This window comes from Anas acuta, chromosome 2 (genome assembly GCF_963932015.1).
Source record: "Anas acuta chromosome 2, bAnaAcu1.1, whole genome shotgun sequence".
In the NCBI taxonomy this organism is placed as follows: Eukaryota; Metazoa; Chordata; class Aves; order Anseriformes; family Anatidae; genus Anas; species Anas acuta.
Window position 1 is genome coordinate 149,002,415 of NC_088980.1, and position 21,685 is coordinate 149,024,099.

The 21,685-nt window shown below is 43.1% G+C and overlaps 1 protein-coding gene across 1 annotated transcript in view; it reads right to left on the reverse strand.

Moving 5' to 3' along the window:
* ASAP1 (ArfGAP with SH3 domain, ankyrin repeat and PH domain 1) overlaps nucleotides 1-16,120 on the reverse strand; it is a 167,322-nt gene extending 151,202 nt beyond the window's left edge. The window contains exon 1 of the mRNA XM_068672657.1: nucleotides 15,938-16,120. The gene's annotated coding sequence lies outside the window, so the exon portion shown is untranslated. The remainder of the gene's footprint in view (nucleotides 1-15,937) is intronic.
* Between the last annotated feature and the right edge of the window lie 5,565 nt (nucleotides 16,121-21,685).

Below are 21,685 nucleotides of genomic sequence, written 5' to 3' on the forward strand. Positions count from 1 at the left end.
AGATGTCTCATCGCCATCATAATCCCCATTGCTTCACTCTTGACTGGTTATGCTCTGGTTATAGGCTTCTCCTCAGGAGACATGCCTTCAGCTCTTCTGTGGGAGGCAGTGGCTGCCCACATCTCACTCACATGCCCCCTGGGAGTGGGCTGAAGCATTCATCCTGGCTCATTCAGGATCACATTCCTCTATCTCACTTCCACTCTACCATGTTATCATAAGAAGTTTCAAACACTGCAGCACACCATGCTCACTGCACATCTGCTGTAGGGCTACAGAGCACATGTGTGGAGGAGGGTCATACGACATTTGCAACCTGCTGTTCCAGCATGTCTGCTGGTGGGCAACACAGTGACTCCTTTTGGGGTCAATGTCTTGCTTTTGTGCCTTCTAGTTGCAACATACACTGTCCTGCTGGCTTTGTTTTTCAGAAGGAGGTTCCTGTACCCCCGGTGCTCAGGCTACTGTGGAGTAATGTTCAGGCAGTGCTTCTCATACAAATGAGGGATCATACACTTTTCATCACGTGGTGGTCAGATGAGTAATCTGCTGTTTGATCTTTGGTTACTCAGTGACTAAAGGCTTTATAAAGGTTTTATAAAGGTTTTAAAGGTTTATAACCTGTTCCTAGCAGCCTCACAAACACAGACCAGCTTTTCTGCTGCCTGAGGCCTGCACCACACTCCAACACAGAAGTGCTGATGAAGTTCAGGGTGGCTCCCTGCTTCTGATCTCTCTCCAGTCATCTTTCCATACACAGGAAGCAGATTCTGTTGATGTTATATAGATTGTAATTCAGAATAGTTCAGCTGGACCTTCAAAGATCACCAGGTCCAACTGCCTGACTTGTTCAGGGCGAACCAAAACTTAAAGCATTATTAATGAGGGCATTGTCCAAATGCCTCTTGAACACTGACAGGCATGGAGCATCAAACATCTCTCTAGGAAGCCTGTTCCAGTGCTTGACCACCCTCAGGGTAAAGAAATGTTTCCATATATGCAGTCTGAACCTCCCTTGGGGCAGGTTTGTGCCATTCCCTCATGTCCTGTCACTGGTTACCACAGAGCAGAGACCAGCACCTCCCTCTCCACTTCTCCTCCTCAGGAGCTGTAACATGCAGTGGTTATTTAGTGAATATTACAGAGTTCAAGCTCTTCTTTTGGCCTCAGGTCACTCACACAGGCTTCATCTAAACTGTCAAACCTCAGGTCACTTCCAAATTTCTGTGTCTGGTTGTGTTTTGGCTTCATCCTAACCTGGAGCCAGATCCAGGAATATGCACTAACCCCACTTTCCTCATACATCACCCCTTGTCTCTGGCTCAGGTGAGTCACTGCCTTGGTCTCCCTGTCTGTGTCTCTTACTGTTATAAACTATGCTTTGGTTTGGGGTTGATTTTCTCCATACAAGCCTTATGTTTGTTATATTTGCACTGTCAATTTGCAGTTCTGAGCCTGAATTCCTGTGGGTAGTGAGCCCCCAGTCTTCCTTCAGACTGAAGCCTGTGAGCAGGTCAACATCTCAGTGATGTAGATGATCAGAAGTGTCACATGCAAGCTTGAGGCCTAAGCCAACACAGAATTAAACATCTGTCTGCCTGAAATTCTCCATGTACAAAAGGGGAAAATGACAGTTCATGACCTTACAACACATCATTCGGATATGGTACATGTCACAGGTTGCTCCAGGGATGGGATTTGTAAGGCCTGAGCATGTATGGTAAGCATGAGATGCTTACGACATCTAACATTTCTATTATTATCACTCTACTGGTCAACTGATTCTTCACTGTATAGGAAACTAGAGAAAATATCGTAAAAAGCAGACTGGATGACATCAGTTTTCCCCCTCTTTCTTCAGCACTCTGTATACATTCAATATGAAACTCTGGTTTTGTCTCGTAAAGTGTACAATAAGTTTAGATGAGAATACATTCTTGTCTAGGGGAGCTCCAAATTAAATGATTTCTAAAATGGGCCTGGAATCAAGAGCCACTGCTGTTTGCTATGTGAAAAAGAAGAGGAATATTAACTTCTGTGGGAGGAGGAGCTGTACCTTAAAAAAAGAAGTTGCTATTGAACGCAAAGCTGGTTTGGAAAGCTTGGATAATTGGAAACACATGTTCCTGGCTGCAGGCATACAGCACATAAACTGCAGAGAAAAAGTAATAATAGAGAAGACATAGACTATTTGAATATATAGCGAGAGAAGTCAACATTTTACAACTTGCTAATAGTGACTATACCTGAAATATTGTTTTGCTTTGTTATTATTTGCTTAAGAATACAAATATATCTGTAGACTTTCTGGTGTACATGGACTTTATATTAAAATAGAGATCCCAGGTATGTTGGATGATAGTATTACATAAGGAGAATATTTTAGTAAACTATCTGAGCAAAAATGACTCATAATGATACAGCTGAATATTTTATTTTAAACACAAAATGTGAATTACTTAGCACCTAAAAATAACACGCCCCCCTTTTAACTTTCAATGAACTGTGTTGACGTTGCAGGAGTTTCTAACTTTTTCAGTGCAGCAAATCATCCATCTTTTGTAGTCTGTTAACGCAAATATCTCTTTTCAGGCCAAAGCTTTGAAACCAAAGCACACATAAACCCCCTCACACCCACACTCCCTTCAGTTTTCAGCTTTTTGTTCTGCCTCTCCAAGACAATTCCTTCTTGGGTAGTAAAAGCCACAGGAGGAAGGAAAGGCTGTGAAAGTGTGCACAGAAAAAATGAAGATTTGATGTATGCAGTGGAATATACTGAATATTACAAACCTGCCTCTTCCCCATCTTTGACCACTGAGTTTCTTCCCTTCCCTGTAGGATATGTGTTTCTCACTCTTTGTATCATCTGTGATTTTTCTTCCCTCACTTCTTGGCAGAAGTGAGCTTTGTAGCTCTCAGACAAGTGTCCAGCAAACGCTCAATACCAAAAGTATTTGGGGCAATTTTGGTTGCTAAAGCTTAATTTTGTCTAAATTTATGCTGGCATTCAAAGATGTGACAAAAGGCACACTTCTGTCTGAAAAGCCATTTTAATGACAAGTTTCAAATTCTTTTAATGGATGGAAGGAATGAAGCTCCATGAAAAAGGCCTCCACAATGCTGTAACATGGGGGTGGGGAGAGGAGGTGGAGAGGGAGTTTTCTCTGCAGCTTCATCATCTGGAATGACTCAAGCCTTTAAACTTCCATAAAGAAATAATTATTTAAAATAGGTCAGCCTGAGACAGACAGCTAATGTATATAATGTGGCAGTTGCGAGCAGATGCAGTTTAGTGCGATAATTTTCTCTGGGTTTTGACATGGTTGAGGATATTTTAGTAATCAGTGGTGCTCCCTGCAAAAATTGCCATCTGAAGGCCACTGGAATGAACAGAAAACTTTCCTCAACTTCTGTGATTTTCAGGTCAGCCATGTGAAGCCTTTAGTGCTATGCTTTTTATTATATTCATGGGCAATATGCCAAATATGGTGGTTGGGGAAAATACCTTGGTGCATCGAAAGCCAATTCTAGCACAACATCTCAGGATTAGCATAAACTTGCATTTCACACATTTGTTGCCTCACTTTGCTGATGTCATTCAGCTTATCTTCACTGAGGGCCACCTTAACTATGTGGCTAAATGTTTTCTCTTCTGCTAGAAGCCACACATATTTTCTCAGCCGTGAAAAAAAAAAAAGAAAAGACCTTTCAGAGGACAGACAGAAATAAATGTTGTACAGTGGGACCTTAAAAAGCCCGCACCATGTCCAGGGTGTATTTATTCCAGCAAGAGTAGAAACTTATTCCCACGCCTACAGGTGTTTTCCAGCTTTTCTGCGATGAGCTCCACATCTCAATAAAGAAATTGCCTCACGGGCACTTATCCTTCGAGTCATTGTGTAACATCCCTGTGGCAATTTACATTACATGGAAAACCATACTGAAAAAGCATTTGTGCCTCTTTTTAAGAGGCCTTTAGAGGAATATGGGTATTGACCTTCCTGTAAAAGTTGACCATGGTTTCTGCTTTTGCTGTTTATCTCATCTCTTCTCCTTCCCTTGGCTCTGTTCCTCCCAAGTAAAATCCAGGATGAAAGCCAGCATACCACAGGAACAGTGAGCTCACCGGTACACTGTGGACCACAGCTAAGGAATCTCCATCCCAGTCCTTTTCTGGTGTGAAACTTCCGTGTGACATGCAAAGTGCTAACAGGATCACAGATCATATTTAATAACCAAAATAAAAGAAAGGCAAGTCAACACCCCCAGTGATTACTTAGGAGAGGGCTTTACAGCCAAGTGTAACACCTCTCCCTGATGCACTCTGCTGTATTTTTCCAGGATCGTTTGCCCTGTTCTTGCAGAAACAACAGGATGGCACTGGGAACTGAACTCTGACTCTTTGCTGCTTCTGCTATTCTGGTTGCTGATGCTGCTCTTTCACAGCAGCTGAGTTGGATCCAGATGGAAATGTGAGTTGTTTTTTCTCTGAAGACAAAACATTAACAAAACCCCTGCCACTTTTATATAGTTAAGAAGTTGTTTCTATCATTTCTTGGCATGATAGACTGTAGACTAATTAACATAGTCTAATTACATGTGGAAATACCATATTGTTTCTTGTTAACATAACAGATTCACATCAACCTCCATCCATTTTAAAAACATGATTTTTAGCCCTTTTATGTATTTATGTAAGGAAAGTGTAAAAAGAAAAGGACCCATCTTTTTCTTGGACTAATAGAGATGGGCATGTTGGAAATTTCAGAGTGGAATGATACATGAAGTTGACATTAGCTATGACTGCCCAGGAAAATATATTAATACATGGAAATGTATGTAACTTTTGTGAACATTATTCTCTTCTTACAACAAAGGCAAATCTTTAATGCCTGGTCTATTCTAGAAGGTTTCTTTAGGACCTGTCAAATGTCTGTTCCTATCGTGCCATGTAGGACAATCTAGGTTAAGAAAATAATGTGACAGTGATTATAGGTAGAACTACATGTAGTAACAGCAGGAAATTCCTATTAGCTGATGTCTGCTCCAGCTCCCCAACTACTTACTGTCAACTTTCATTGTCAGCTTTTAAAAATTTATTTATGTTTTCAAGAAGAGTTGTTGAATCAGACAAAATGTGTACCTGAACGGTTGGCATAAAGCAACCATTGCTGGGAGCAATCCAGTCAAAGTTTTCTCATTTGGGACATTCTCTCTAATTAAGAGGATGTTCATGATTTCATAATAATAATTAATAATATGAGAGTTCATCTGAGCATTCTTGATCTAAGAAACTTGTTGATGGTTTATAAGAAGGTTACAGAAAACAGGAGAGAGGAATGAAACTCTGGGTAGGCTTAACTTCAGATAACCTGTGACTTAAGTGACTGACTCCTTATCTGAGCTCTTCCTTCTGAGGAGCTCCTGATGCTCATGACTTGGTGTGCCACAGGGCATCAGGCAATGGCCGTGTTGACTCCAGAGCACTGGAGGAGGTTGGCCAGCTCCCAAGAATCAGAAGCCTCCCAAGCATGCTGCATGCTGATAACAAAATGCAGCAGAGAAATTTTCCTCTTTTACGTCCATGGGCAGGAAAACACAACACGTGCATTACCCACATAAGATGCTGTACCATGTTCTCACCTCTTCTCTGAGCTCAGTTAGAGCTGAAGCTTTTGAGGGGATTGAAGGGAACTGTTAACATGTAATGTAACAGTTATTCCAACATCGATGAATGCCAAGGTGCCATTTTTTTTCTGGAGTTTGGCATGCAGAGCAATATCTGATTTTAATGCAAATTAAAGCACTACTCAGTGCAAGTGAAGGAAGCAGTGTTTCTTCACATCGTACTCATTCCCTGATTGATCCCAGGTTGTCTGTTGTGTGTACAGAGGCACCTTCCCTCACCCATTGGAGCCGCTGCAGCTGCTTATTGGTGTTCAGAAATCAGCTGAGACCAAAAGAGAACAGGAGCCCATGTGGGGAGTGCAAACCAGAAAGCTGAAATTACAGCAGCTGGATCTTGGCCAGCAACAAGGGCTAAAAACTGAATTCTCCGAGAAAGCTGCTGAGACCTTATGTGGCAGTCATGGGCAGGATGTTTGTTTTCCATCTCCTCCAGGGGACGGCACATCCACCAGTACTTTCCCATCTCAAGGCCAGGCTGCGACTTTTGTTCAGGACTGACTCAGAGGAAAGGGTGCCACTCAGTGAATCATCGTGTGATTTCCCTCAGTTTTGGGGTTTTCCTTAGAGACCTTAATGCTCACGCTGGAGCCATACTGCCTGATGGATGGAGCCACCAGGACTGATGCACAGAGAGCAATGCTGCAGGCAGGGCACTCTGCAAGCATGCTTGTTGCCCGAGGCCTGCACCAGCAAACGCATACACATGTGCTTAACTCTACACTTCTGAGGCATAATCCCATTAATTTAAATGGGATTACTCCTGGGCTTAAATTCCTGCAGAATCAGCACTGAGGTCTGTAGCTGCAGCTGCTGGGGGTAGCACAATGAATGGTGTAACAAGAGCTTCACCCGTTCTGTAAGGAAGGGCTATCGTTGCCTCACCATTTGGGCATGGTGGCTCTCGGCTCTCCCATGTGGGTGAAACTCAGGGAGCACTGAGGAGCCCTGACTGGCTGACCATTCCCACTGCTCATATGCTCAAGCCCGACAAATGAGCCCTTCCTCAGTTCCAGGGTCTCCTGAATCTTAGCTGTGCTTAACCTTCCTTTACCTGCAAACCTAAATTGAGCTCTCCTGTGATTTCTACCTCTTCATTGTCATCCCCAGGCTGCACAGAGGATTTTTGTCTGCCACTGTTCGTGGATCACCTTAGCTGCTTTGATCAGTACAGTATGGGGAACCCCTCCCCCTTGATTATCTTCTCTAAACAAGCATGTTTCCTCCTGCTTAACATCCTTCTGCTAATCTCCTCCATCCTGCTGGAGCAGACTGCCCCTTAAAAGAAATATTGTCTCTGCTCACCCTCGGGTCATTTTGGTCATTGGACCCTAGTGCCAGTGCAGGAGTGAACACATTGCTTGCAAGAGGAAAGCTAGTTACAGCTGGGGGTGAATAAACGTCCTAAAACTACTTCTGCCCCAGCATGGATGGATTTTTTTTTGTTTGTTTGTTTTTTGTTTTTCTATCTGAAATCACCTGTCCACTTGTTTTTGTTTTTATTTATTTTTTTTCTTTTTAAATAAATCAGTAAGCCTGTGAATTAGTGACCTTATTTTAATAAATAATCAAATAAATTAATTAATAAATAGTTTATTTTTAAAGGTTGATGCACAATATATGTACATATATGTCTAACACATACAGATTTGGGAGAGGCAGTATCCAAGAGAAAGTGAATTTCTTTTGTTTAACTGCATGTACTTTAACATTTTAGTTTTAGGGGGAAAAAAAATCTCCCACTGGAGACCTTTTATGCCAAGTTTGAGCCTGGAGCAACTTTTTATGGCTGAGTTGCAGTAACCCCTTGAATGTAGTGGTTTATAATGGAAACTCTGACAAACCCTTAGCTAAAGCGCTTCTAACAGATGTTTCTGTAATGAAAGGGTTGTGCAGAACAGGCAACAGAGAGCAAACTGTACTTTGTATTTTGCAAATATTACGAGTGATTTTGCACAATTTGTAAAATGATGGTGGCTTTAACCCAAAGTCACAACTCTCACACCAGGCTGCACACCGGGTGTGTGCATAAATTAACAATATCCCGTTTTGGTAAAGCAGCCAGCTGCTCAACGTAACTTGCTGCCTCATTTGTATGGATTTGAAAATACAGGTCATTTTGCTCTCCTGAACAGCAATTCAACCATCTGGTAGTGGTGGTGGTGATAGCTACGCTCTTGTTCATGCCCTGGAGATGGATGCCATCAGTGTTCAATTAAACAGCTGGTCTGAACAGAAACCAAATGTACCTCTCCATAACTGAGAGCTGTCTTTGCTGTTTCTGCATGCTGCAGCATCTTATACAGGCCCAGACGTGGCACACTGGACCTCTTGGTCTCCTTCTCTTGGGGGTGGATGAGTAAAAGTAGTAGGTTGGGATGCTCTGGGGATGCAAATGGGCAGGGAATCAGGCAGCCATGTCCTCACAGCACATTGCTAACCCCAGATATCCGGATGCCTTGGCCCATGGTCACTGAAAAGTTGAAGCTTGGCTAAAAACGGAATTAGCAAGAGAAAAAGAACTCGAGCATATAGCTTCACCAGAAGGGCAGGTTTTCATTCTAGAAAAGTTATCAGAGGGTATTTTGTGTTTTTGTTCTAATCTTCCTGTCAGCACTCATTAAGTGGCAACCAGAGCCACTGGACCGTCACCTGAGGGTGTGCTTGATGGTGCTGCAGAGACCTTGGCAGCCAGCTACAAGCCACACAAGGCTTGCATAGTCAGGATAGAAATTATTTATGTATGTCACATGCATAGATTTGTTCCTAAATGCCTTCCTTTTTATGATGGTGTTTTGTCAGGCTGAATTCCTTTTGGGTGAGTAGTAGTGGCAATGTGTAATTAACGTTCTCCTCGTTAATGCTCTGTTAATACATGGTACCCAGAAAATGCAGTGCTTGGGGCTGTATTCATCATAGCCTCGCAGGGAGTTTGTGGAAACTCCACTCTCATCCATCAGTATAATGAGCAAAGGCATATGCAGCACTGAAAGACTGAGAAAAAACTGTGCTTAATACATCTTCCAAGCAACAGTGGAGAAATTGGGCCCTCGAATTACAGAATCACAGTATCACAAAATGGTTAAGGATGGAAGGGACTTCTGGAGGTTATTTGCTCATGCAGGGCTACCTAGAGAAGGTTGCCAAGGGCTGCATCAAGATGACTTTTGAAGATCTCCAGATTGACTTTATCAATTCACTTTGAAGATCACTGTCACGTTACTTTTAAGGCCTTGATAACATGAAAGCATGTGTGTTCAGGAGTGCTTGCAGGAGTGGGCTTCTCTATGCTGTTGCATTTGAGGCTGTAGTGGATGCAGGACTCCAGCTACCCACCATGATCAGGCTGCTCTACCTTTGCAGGGTAGTTTATGGCATCAGCACATCATTGTCTAAATTAATATGTCCATTGAAAGTTCTGTTTAGCCACCTGCTATTAACTTCTCAGTTATCTACTCCTTGGATGGGACTTGGTTGCAGCACTTCACAATTTTCTTGATTTTCCATCTTTGATTTTTATTTGTCATGGTCCTGACACAAGTCGAAGCAATGACCTTCTCAAATGCCACCTTTGATGCATCAGAGCTGAACTGGTGTGCCAGTTGCTCCAGCTTCCCCAAGGAGAGCACAGCCTGCCCTGGGGCAAGGAGCTCATTATCACCTGCCTGTTTCATGACCACAAATTCCTCTTTTCTGAGAAGTTCAATGTTTTTACCAGCCTTCTCTTATCTTTCTGTGTTGGAGCTGTCAAGAAGCAACAGATATAGATTTTTTTTTTCTTTTCCTGAGTGAAAGAAGTAAATTTGTTATAACGGATTCAAAAGTGGGGAAGTTATGTTTATCTTAGCTGAGGGACAAATAATACAGTTGTAACCATAAACAGAGAGGAAAGGAAAACCAGAGAAGTGCAATACAGGAACAGTCTCAGGAGAACACTCTCAAGCTTACCTTTCATCAATCACCATGGCTTAAAGGGATAAACATTTTATGCCTTCCTTCGCCTACGTCACAGCCACCTCATCTGCTGGCAACTTTGGGCTTGTACTTTCCTATCCTTAACAGACCCTTAATAATCCTCCTCTGGAGAACCTATTTTGATATTTAAGGGAATTACATTCAGAGGAAATAAATTGTAATCAAGTGTTCATTACTTGGACTTAGGAACTGCTGATCTCCGATGTGCCTGCCAAAATTGACGCCCTGCAAAATCTTGGGCAGAGCACAGGTGTGCAAATTTTAGTTGCCAAAAAGATCAATAGCTATTTTGGACTGAAAATTTCAGTAGGTCTGTTTCCATACCTGAACATATGGATAGCCAAATATAAGCCCACTGAAGTATTATGGACATTAAAACACACAGACACTATCTAAGTGCTATATACATTACTTTAATGGGAAACACTGAGCAGTGTATTCTTACTGTTTAAGTGAAAGTGAAGTGAAGTGAAAGATCACTCCATCCTGAGTGATCTCTGCTAGGTCAAATATAACCCATGGCAGTGAATGACTTTCACTACTTACATAAATATGTTATATTTATTTAATCCAATGCAATCCTTCCTCCCATGCTCTGTATTTTGTCCTTCTCTTCCACTGGCTTCTTGGCAGAATGCTCTGCAGTTTTCTAGAGGATTGGAGTTAACTGATCCATCCATTTGCTGACCATTTGAAATGATGCCTATCTTCCAGTCATTAACCTGTTCTTCACACAGGTTCATGCATGAACAATAAATTAGCTACGAGTGAGCAGTGAGATATTCTGAAACTTTTATATGTATTCATATTCAAAGCCATCCATAAAAAGATGTTAGGATATCGCTGAAGTTCAGGATCTATTACTGTGTTGTCTATACAAAGCGAGTCGAAGGTGGTAGAGAATCATACCCTTTTAGTGCTCAACCTTTTAAAGCGTGAGTGGTAATGACAGATTTTAGTTAGCAACATCATCTTGGTTTGTGATACCATTATCTTCAACAATTTATTGTATTGATGCAGTTCATGGTAGCAAAGTGGCTATGAAAAATGAGGACCAAAGGTTAATTTCTGGATGCCTTTAAATTGATGGCAGAACTCCCAATGACTTCAAAGTGTGAAGATCTCACCTTGTTTTTCAGCTGGTGTAAGTTGACATACCTCCATATACTTCAATAAAATCAATGAAGCTCTTATGATTTATTGCAAGTGAGAATCTGGCCCTTAAGCTATTAAGGCTTGTAATTTATAAAGCTATAATTATGGAACTATAATTCCATCAAGGGCTTCTGGCAATATCATGGACCAGAGTTAAGTGAATTGTGCAAATAAATGTAATGGTCTTGCAGTGCAGTAGAAATACTGCTCTCTTTTGAGATAGGACTCTTAGCACAAAGATATTAAAATATATTTTATCCGCTCACAACAATAATTGGAAAAGAAACGCTAGCTGTAGACTGACCCAGGGCACTGAATTAAAACATGCATTTTGAAGCAGCCACTCCAAAACTGTGGAAGGTCCCCTACACTGCTGGGATAACTCCAGGCGTAAAATCTCATCTTGAATCTGATTTTTATGTTAGTTATCATTATCCACCACCTTTGATAACAAGGCTCTAGTTTCAAAGCTGGACATATCCAGATAGCACATAGGAGTCTGGACTTGTATTACCTAGCAATGTACACCTGTGTGCACGAAGATGTGCCTGAACAGCAGGTGTGGACGGAGACCCACAATAGGGAGGGAACAGCATAGGTATATGGGATTCTGGAACATAGACTGTGTATGGAGGAATTTATATTCTTCTCTTCTGCCTCTTTTTGACCCTCTTTCTCCATTCTTTATGTAATTCAGTACCTGGATAATTAGTCACCCAATTAGGCAAAGGCATATACAAAAAATCTATAATGTTCTTGCACATAATAACTAGGCCTATAAAGCTATATGTGCACCCTTGAGTCTTCCCCGTCTAAGAATCTGCATCTGCTGGTCTCTCTGCTGCCTTTTAGGTCTCTGAAACCACAATGAAACCCATATGTAATTAATCTTCATTAGAAAGATGAGTCTGAATCACTGTCCTGAATCTGAAAAAGTCTGGGGCTTGGAGAAAGCACATGCACAGATCAAGATTTAGTTTGGACCAGATGTGGTAATTTTGAGGATACAGCTCTGTTTTGACTAGCAAAGACATACTTTTTGTGAGTCAACCTTTTAAAAATCAAGGCAGACAAATGAAGAAATTAAAAATAAAAAAAAAAAAGTAATAATGAAAAGCTTTGAGTAACACATTGCCCCCATCTCATTTGCTCATGTAGCACAGGATTTTTCAATAAACATACTTAGCTGTGGGCATGAGAGACCAGTCACAGCTCCAGATATTTGTAACATCAAGTAATTGAAAAGTGACTTCAAGTCTCCTTTGTGCCATGGTAAACTTTATTTTCTCTATATTTGCTCAGTAGGTACCGTAAGGAAAAATAAATGACAGATTTTCTCTGTGGAAAACTCCCGCTGAATTAAACATTGGTGAAACTAGAGGATCTTCAAGGATAAGGAACTCTAGATAAAAACATAACTGCCTCCTGAATTCAACAGATTTTCTATTCATTAAATAGCATTTTATTTGTAACGTCCTGTCAAAATTAAAAGTATTCCTCCTCCACACCCTCCCAAAGTCTTGAAAATGAGGTACATGGTTAAAGTTAACTACCTGCTTGAGCAATGCTTTGCTGTACCAGGCATAGGCCTGATCCTAAAATCAAAGCATGGCTTTTTGTTGCCTTCCATGGGCTCTAGGGCAGGTGCTATGACAATTTCTCCCCTGCACTAAGATACAGAATGTGTTATGCATCCCGGTGGATTTCTCTCAGGATGCAGAAAAAGGCACTGTAGTTTAAGGCTAAAGTCGTGTGCTAGTGAGATAAGGATCATATCTGTATTTGCAATGATACTGACCCAGTTTATACAGCTGAAGATCTAATCCTTGCTAATAATAAAACAGTTAATCTTAAAAATCGTTTTGTTAGTCTATGCTGAAGGAACCCCAAGCTGGCAATTAGCTCAAGATTTTAAATACACCAAGAACACATTTTAAATACATGCACATAATTCTGGGGAAATGATTCATAGAGAGGCAAGCAGACCTGAGGTGAAAAACATCTCAGAATAACTTGGACGGATGATGGCATTTATCAGTTCCTTGTAGGAAAAGGAACCTAACTTTTATTGAAACCTCAAATAAGGAAGCTTCTTCTTTATTTGGAAATCTTACCAGAACTGAGTGACACTGCCTGCTTCAGTACAGGCTCTTTGATGAGTTCCTCTTACCACAGCAGACATGACTGCATATTGTACCACACACCATATATTACTGTTTACTGTCATTCTGTTGTTTTAATTGACTGCAATGTGTCATCTGATTTATTAAGCTACAGTAAGGCACATGGATACTTAACTGAAGTATATTTTACTTTAACATAGCTCTAAATGAGTGCAATGACCAGACTCCAGATCCAAATTTTCCTAGCAGTTGCAGTGATCTATTTTCCACAAGAAGCAATTTATAATGTGTGCAGGTTAGGATTGCTTTGGATTTCTGGTCAGCCCTCTCCGAGGTCTGGCATGCAGTGAACGCACAGGCACTTGCATGGGCAGTGCAAATGGGTGGTGTGGGAGGTGTGGGCATGACAACGGCGCGCAATGTGTTGTGATGCTCAGTGGATGTGTAGGTGTGCACTGAGAGCCCCATGGCCACTGATGTGATGGAAGTGGAGGTGCTGAGTAGACTCATGCTCACATTCATAACGTCTTTGGCTCAAGCAGGGACTGTTTTCCCCTGACCAGCAGCCCTACACAATTCCCCTACACTATTAGTGTTGCGGAGCTGCAACTTCAATCACAGAAGTCCTGTTGTCACCTGAATGTACTGAAGACATCTAATCTACATCCTGACTAATAAATTTAAAAGTATCAGGGGATTTCCCAAAGGGCTGGCACTTGTCTCCACTGTTATATTGTTAGAAAAAGTCTCCAGCATACCTCAGGAACCAGCATGGAGCAGACACCTTTCCCAGCAGGACACCCAGAAGAGGTTACAGTGTTTTGGAGGGAAAAACTGTGGGACTACGAGTGCAGGTTATCCCAAATCAGTTGGCCTCAGTGCTGGAGAAGTCCCAGGCACAAAACACTCTCTCATTCAGAGTCGCTAAAAGAACCTGACACAGGGCCAAGCACAAGGGTGGAAAAATCACATTTTTAATGAGGGGGCTCCATGCCGGGCTGCAGGCAGCACTGGAGGCCTGAGGCCTGGCACAAAGGGGCGCACAGCTTGGGGGATGCCGGGCCTTCTGCTGAGGCAAACCTTGTGGGAGTGCTGGAGGATTACCCAGCCCCACTTGGGCAGGTGCCAGAGGCTGAACAAAGCCACTCGAGCAAGCTCAGGCTGCATCCCTTGTTTAGATTTTGTCTCTGCTTTCAGAGGATTAGTGATGATTTGCCGCAGGGAGCACTAGTCTCTCCTGTGCTGTCTGGATGCACACCGGCTGCCCCAGCTGGGCTCTCTCTGGCCTTTCAGGTCACTCTCAGCCCCAACAGAGCTGTGTGGACACTTTCCTACTTTATTCTTGCCGGGGAAGCCCCTGAGAAGGGCTGAACATGGCCAGGGGCTGCCCGCCCTTGGCCCTCACATGAGCTGGGGGTGAGCAGGCAGCTTGGGGTGGCTGGAGCTGTGCCCCTGCCTGTTCCCCATTGCCTGCTTTCCTCTTTCTCCTGCTCTGAGGCTGTGCTCTAAGTGCAGTAACCATTTTGGTTTTAATTAGGGCTCGATACTAATTGCCTTCAATGAAGCTATTTTCACACCACAGCTGACCAAAGCCAGAAGACGTTAAGTCTTAATAAATCATTCCTCCTGCTCCCCAGGGTGGAGACAAAGAGTGAATAGGCAGTAGGCACTGCCTTAGCCTAATTGTCTTCTAAAATATGCAGGCAGCTCCTGCGGCAGTCAACAGACAGGCACGTGTGCATCTGGGAGGGGGGTGTCTCATTTTGGTATTGATGCCCTTGTGCCAAGGGAAAATTGCCAGCATCCCCCACCTGCCCCGGCCCTGGCAGGAAGGCCTGCATGGGCTGCATGCTCAGGAAGAGGAGGAGGCATCTCCTTAAAGTCAGACAAAAGAAGCCTCTCCTCACCCCAGCTGTAAAACAAAGGCTGGAAATAAATCTTCCTTTTCCACTGACTGGGCAGGTTTGGGGAGAGAGATGCCAGCTAGGGAACTCTGACACAGTTGAAAAATAAAAAGGATTCTGTGAATCAACAGTCTTGGCACTGCAGCCTGACAAATCCTCCCCTAATCCATGCAAAACCTCCCAAACCAGCCAGCGAAATGCAGGGGGAAATTCAGCTGGCCTCAATTTGTCCATCACCTTCATCATGCACTGATGAAGCTCCAACTACCCTGGGAGCTCCTGGTCCCCCCCTCCATTGCTCCTGGCCCCAGAAACTGAACTTCATGCTCAAAACCATGCCATAAATTGAGCCTGCTGAGCTCTCTGCTCCTGTAACACACACTGCCTGGCCTCGGGTGGTATAATTTGTACCAACAGGGAAGGCTTGATCCCTTGTTAAATAACAGACATCACAGAAAAATAGGGCAGGGAGGGACTCGGAAGAGCTGTCTAGTCTCTTTCCATCGCCTCCGGTTAGCATCAGTGGGAACAACCTGCTCCTGGCAGATCTGTGCCCTGTGTCACCGAGGTGATACCCCTTGGAGCCGAGACGAGCAAACACCTTCCCTTTTGGCAGCTCATGCAGCTGACGGGTCTCTCTCTGCTTTGTGATAAACGTATTCTTCATCTCTGAATGATTATGATAATTAACAGAGGCTGAGGGCCAGATCCCCACCTGGCAGGAACTATTAGGGCTCTGGACAGGCAGTGGAGCTGTGCTAGATTAGATCAGACAAAAGCCCAACAATGCTCCTGAAATCAGTACAAGCCCCTAGAGTTGGTAATGACCCCAGACTTTGCTCTGGTGTCTGTAGAAATTGCTTAATCCAGGAGCACAGAGGAGGAAGAGCATGGTAGGTGCTCAGCACTACAACTGATACATCACTCTGCCTTGGAGCAGGAACAGGATTAAGGCAGTGAAATCAAGGAGAGCATTACTTTTCCCAATCTACCCCATTACAATGGAAAAAAATAAACTTCCTTTTTAAAAAGACGAAGGTTAAATACACTCACGCACACACAGAGACACACACAAAAAAGAAATATTAAAAGTACCTTCACATTTTCACAACGGTGGGATTAGATTTTCTGATTCTCTTATTTCACAACACTGCAAAGGATCTTAAAGGGATTGATGGCTCTGCAGGGCAGAGGCTGTGCCTTTATTTTCTTTGGGAAGTACCTTGCTCGCTGTTCCTTCTTGCTACCAGAGAGAAATAACAAAAAGCTGAAGGGATAAGACAAATATGCTTCTTCAAGAGTTTCTAATAAAATGATAACATTGAGCGAGGCTGCCAGTATGTTCTGTGTCCAGATGCACTGCAGCAGAAGGGAAGAATTTAACATGTTTTGAAAATGCCAATTGTCTGTTGCCAAAGATGCATATGATCCCGCTGCCAGCAGGGTAGGCGGCGGGGATTAAGATGTCAGAGGAGACGTCATTCTACCTAGGCAACGTGGGTTTCACTGAAGAAGACAATGCAAAGACAGTACTGTTTCCTGCAAGGAAGATTCCTTTTTCCCTTGTGGTTCATTCTGAGTTCCTCATCGTGGCAAAGCTACTTTTACAGAAGCCCTTCGTATTCTCTGGAATATCTTGAATATCTTTACAGTGATAGCAACCAGGACATAGGATGGAGGTACTTTTCTACCTGTAAAAGGGACTTCTGTAGCCCCCCGTGTCTGTGAGTATCTCCTGGTCCTCCATCTCCACCTGAGAGGCTGGGATGCATGCTAGAGTCACTATGTTGCAGAAGGAATGTAGCCCTAGGTCATGTCCAACATGTGGATCAGAACAACATGGATCTCCTGGAGTCCTGTCTGGTGTCCTCAGCATTCACCTGCCCCAGCCTGTAAGCAGAGGATTCATGCAGAATGGTGAAGCCCCCCGTGTCCTCATCTTCTAGCTGCACCCCAAGGATGTGTAATCACCATGTCTCACATGCAGGGTGAAACCCAACTCGTATGTTTGGCCCTTCTGAAGTGTCTCCTGATCATCCTGTTTCCTTCAGACTTTTTCTTTCCATTGTGTCTCTCTCTGGCACTTTTGCTGGAGGCTGGGTGCAAATTTGGATCACTGGTCTTGTCAGTGCAGACTCAGGAGGCCTTTAGGTAACCCCTGCCCAGTTCAGAGATTTTAAACATGTGCCTAAATCCCTCCCTGCTGGGCCAGCATTAACCACACGCTTAACCTCAAACGTGATTAGAAGCTGTATTTCAGTGGGAGTTAAGCATATGCTTAAATTCTGCTCCATTCTAAATGGATGCTTTCTTGAACTGGAGCCTACATTTTTTGTATGATCCATCTTTGCTCCTCCACATACCTCTTGTGCAAATTATTCTGCAATACACATATGGCTCAAAAAGTATATCATTCTATGGCTTTTACACAAAAAGCCCGATTGATACATCGCATACTTAACCTCTTGAACAAAGGAGTTAACTTTACAGGATCAATTTACATGCAGGGGCCAAAGCTTTTGGATGGAAACTAGCTGTCATGTGATGTGCAGTCGAAAGAGCAAACAGCTTATTCATTATGATAGCATTGGATTCAGAAACAAAACACAGACGGCAGAAAGAGCCTGCCCAGATTTCCAAACATATCGCCTGTCCCTGCACTGAAGCATGTTTATTTAAACCTTCTCTCTGTGCTTGCAGTCAGTTATTAGACTTAATTCCCAATTTCCTCACATTAGGTGGTTCAAACTGGACCCTACTGCTCACATGCTGCTCTCCATCACGTACAAGCAGCTCCTACCAAAGCCAGCAGGAATTACATTTCTGTGTCAGCATTGACACCAGTGCTCAAATGGACATCAAACACTGGGCTCATTTGTCAGTGGAACATGTTTGTGCAAGAATACACAGCACTCACTGGACCCACAGATTCCCAAACTTTGAGCATGACTCTTTGAATGACATTTACATGTACATACTCTTTATATAGTTTCTTCACTTTACCACTCAGTTATCTGCCTTTTTTTTTTTTTTCTTTATTAATCATTTGCAACTCTAGGCACCCAGATGTGCTCATTTCACTTTCAATATAATGGATGTGCAGGCTATTAAGATGATGACTTAAGTCTGTTAGTGCTTGGCCATGGAAACTTAACCCCTGTCGGCAAATGCTTGGTCACAGAAATGGCCTCATTAATCTGTTGCTGCTGCGTGCATGTACTTGCTCTGTAAAGCTCATGTGGGCTAATCCCACAGGACCTGATCCAAAATTTGCTGAAGGGAGTGGGAGTTCTTCTATCAGTTTATTGAGCTCAGCCCCAGGATTTTAAGGAAAAGAGAAAACATTATAAGAATAAATTAAACTGTTTTAGAGAGAAGTTATTTATAATGTAACGTGGCATCATCAGTTGCCTCCAAATTTAATCCAGCAGGACACCTACATTTTTTTGCATGTCCTCCTACAGTAGTATCAATCGGAAATTCAAAACCAGAAAAAAAAAATGACTTATGTAGATTATTTTCCCTGTTTTTCAAAGATGTATTTAGAGAGATTTCTATCCATCTCCTTTACCACATACACAGTCTTGTGTTGCTGGTTAGTACTGCTCTGCAGTGGTGTACTGGATCAAACTCAGGTATTAAGCCTCGCATTTGTGGCTGTCTCACTACGTCTACATGACTGCAATAAGCAGGGAGTCATAGTCGGGTGAAGCAAACATACAAGTGGCAGGGAAGGAGAGACAAAAATAGGGAAAACATGTTTTATATCAAAACCAGCCATCTGGGCTCACTGCCTGTCCAGTGAAAATGGGCTGTAAGTGGGACAGTACACGGTCTCCAGACTCCCTTATTAACTGCAGGGGAATTCAGGTCCCATTGGGAATTCCCAGTTTAGACTCACAGGCTCAGCAAAACCCGCGGTGCTGAGAATATTCAGCTTTGGACTTGACTCCCAAGTCAGCCCCTTTGGCTACAACTAGGGAGACGCACAGGGCCAGGGCACAGGCTGGAAACCGTCCCTGGTAACCCATTAATTAGAATATTGTGTTAAAGGTTTTTGATGTTATCCAACCAGCATCGTCCCAGGAAGCCTGGCAGCACTGCTCAGAGGAGACCAGGACCAGCAAGAAGCAAGGAGGGAGGTGTTCTGGTTTGGGGGTGCAGAGCTCAAAGGACATGATCTGCATCACTTCATTTGCCCTTAAGCAGATGTAAATCAGAATCATAGAATGGTTTAGTTTGGAAGGGACCTTAAAGATCATCTAGTTCCAACCTCCCTGCCATAGGCAGAGATACCTCCCACCAGACCAGCTTGCTCAAAGCTCTATCCCACCTGGCCTTGTACACTTCCAGGGATGGAGTACCCATAGCTTCTCTGGGCAACCCATTCCAGTGCCTCACCACCCTTATAGTAAAGATTTTCTTCCTTATATCCAATCTCTTATGTCTAAATCTATTGTATTTTAGTTTAAAACTTTTACTCCCTGTCCTATCACTACAGACCCTGGTAAAAATTCTCTATCCTTCTTTCCTATAAGTCCCTTTTAATTATTGAAAGGCTGATATAAGGCCTCCTGGGAACCTTCTGTTCTCCAGGCTAAACAATCCCAGCTCTCTCAGCCTTTATTCTTAGGAGAAGCGTTCCAGCCATTTAATCATTTTTGTGGTTCTCCTCTGAACCCAAAGTATTCTGGCTTGTTTTATTTACCAATGCAGATTTTGCCCTTGACCCAAGCATAGTTTTTTTTTTTACATCTAGGTTGTGTAACAACACTGATTCTAGCTGCCATGGTGGGTCTGGCTCCTCCACTCCCGGACATTAACCTGAGGGGTGAGGAGATAGACCAGGAGGGATGTGTAGCTCCCTCCATCCATATCTCTCTGCAATACACTGAGGTCATCATCTGCCTACAGAGTCAAAGCACTTGCACTGGTCCTGCTCATGACAAAGCCCATCACCTAGACACAGTTCAACTGATAACACAGACCCAGGCCAGGAAACAGGCACACTGCTTCGACAGAGGATGTGTAACACAGTAGGGGCAGATGAGCCAGTTGGGTTCTGCTTCCAGTAACAACACTTGGGATCTTCAATAACAGATGGAAACCAACTCTAGATGCCTCTATGCATTTCTTTTCAATGCCAGATGAATATTTATACATATCTATAGCTTGTTCTTTTTTAGGATTTTCCTCCTGCAGAACAAGAAAAAGTATCTGCAGTGACTTTGGCAAAGCTTACATATATCTTGTCCAGGGCCATGTGACGAGTAGGGATGTAGGTATGCTCACAGAGTTCAATGCTGTATGCCTGAGAGTGTCCTTGTGACACGCTGTGTGCAGAGACACTTTATCCTTACAAGTGAGCATAACTAAAGGAGTTAACTGTCCTCTTCCTGAAAAACTTTAGGAGGTGGGTGCTTAACCCCTTACGCATTTGAAAATCCCCATCATGGTACTCAACAGCACCACTTCTGGCAGTCTAAGTGGTGGTGAGGGTCAGATCTTCCAGGACTGGGAAGTGCTCCAGAAGTAGCCAAGAGCAAAATAATAGCTGGAGCTGTGATGTGTTGAAAAGCATGCCTACACAGGTAGGGTCCAGACACTGAGTCCTTGGGATGAAGAGCAGCCTTGCTCAGCAAGCTTTGAAATGTTTCAGACTGTCATGTAGGGTGAACCAGGAAACCACTTTTCAAAGCAAGATTTCTGTGGCCATCAATGGATTGGAGAATTTTTTGGGGGTGCTGTATAAGGTGGGGTTTGCTGCAGCAGTCTCATTTGATTAACACCTGTGATCAGGGGTAGGAGCTGTACGCAAGTGGGGGCTGCTCCATATGCTCAGCATCTGTGTATGCCATTGTCCCCTCATTTTAACTGCAGCATCACCCCAGCCATCCTCCTCTGGATGGACGTAACCTCATGATTTAGTATTTTTGAGGGGTAACAGCTCAGATGCTGCCCTCTCTCCTTGGTCTTGCTCTGCCCCATTCTGCTGGAGACATCTTTATTGGCAAGGTCTCCTCTGTGTCAATGCAGAGACATAAATACAGTCTGAGCTGGCTGCTGTGGTTTCAGATTTGTTTGCATAAATATCCTGAAATTATCAATATGTTCTGAGCAGATCCACACAGCTTTTGTGATTGGGAAGGAAAAGAAATGAACTCCAGTCATTAAGTGATAATCACACAATTACTGTTTTACATAGGCAGACCTGGCAATGAAATATCTGTCTCGCTGGCTGCAAAGAGATCACCAAATCAATTATTTGCATTAACATTTTATTCCTTCCCATACTAGACATTTGTTCAGCTTGTTTATACTCACACCACATGGCCACAAGCTGTGTAGTTAGTAATAAATGAGTGAATACATTTATCTTTGGAAACTTAGGCTAAGCCAAAAACTTGATCGCTTGTTTTTCTAGGAGAATAACACATGTGAGATTTAGTCAGATAAATCCCATTAGCGGTAATGGGATTGCCTATGTTAATTGCCCATATAATAAATTCCGATAAAAACAGTTAGGATTTTACAGTATATGGCAGGCATTAAATAACTGATGATCACAGCAATGTGGGGAAGTACCAGGACTTTATGTCTCCCTAATGGAGGTGAGTCTTACAGGTGGGTTCTGCCCGTTGGACACCAACATTTAAACCAACTTCTGCTCATCTCCTTCATTGTCAGACCATGACACAGCTGCCACTTCACTGCCTTAGTGCTGGTCACTGTTCTACCTACAGGTGTGAATGTCCCTTCAGAAAAGAGCAAAAGGACAAGTCTTCCACCTCATCTTCTCAAACTATTGCCAAAATTAAACCCTCTGCTGAGGCCCACTAGCCA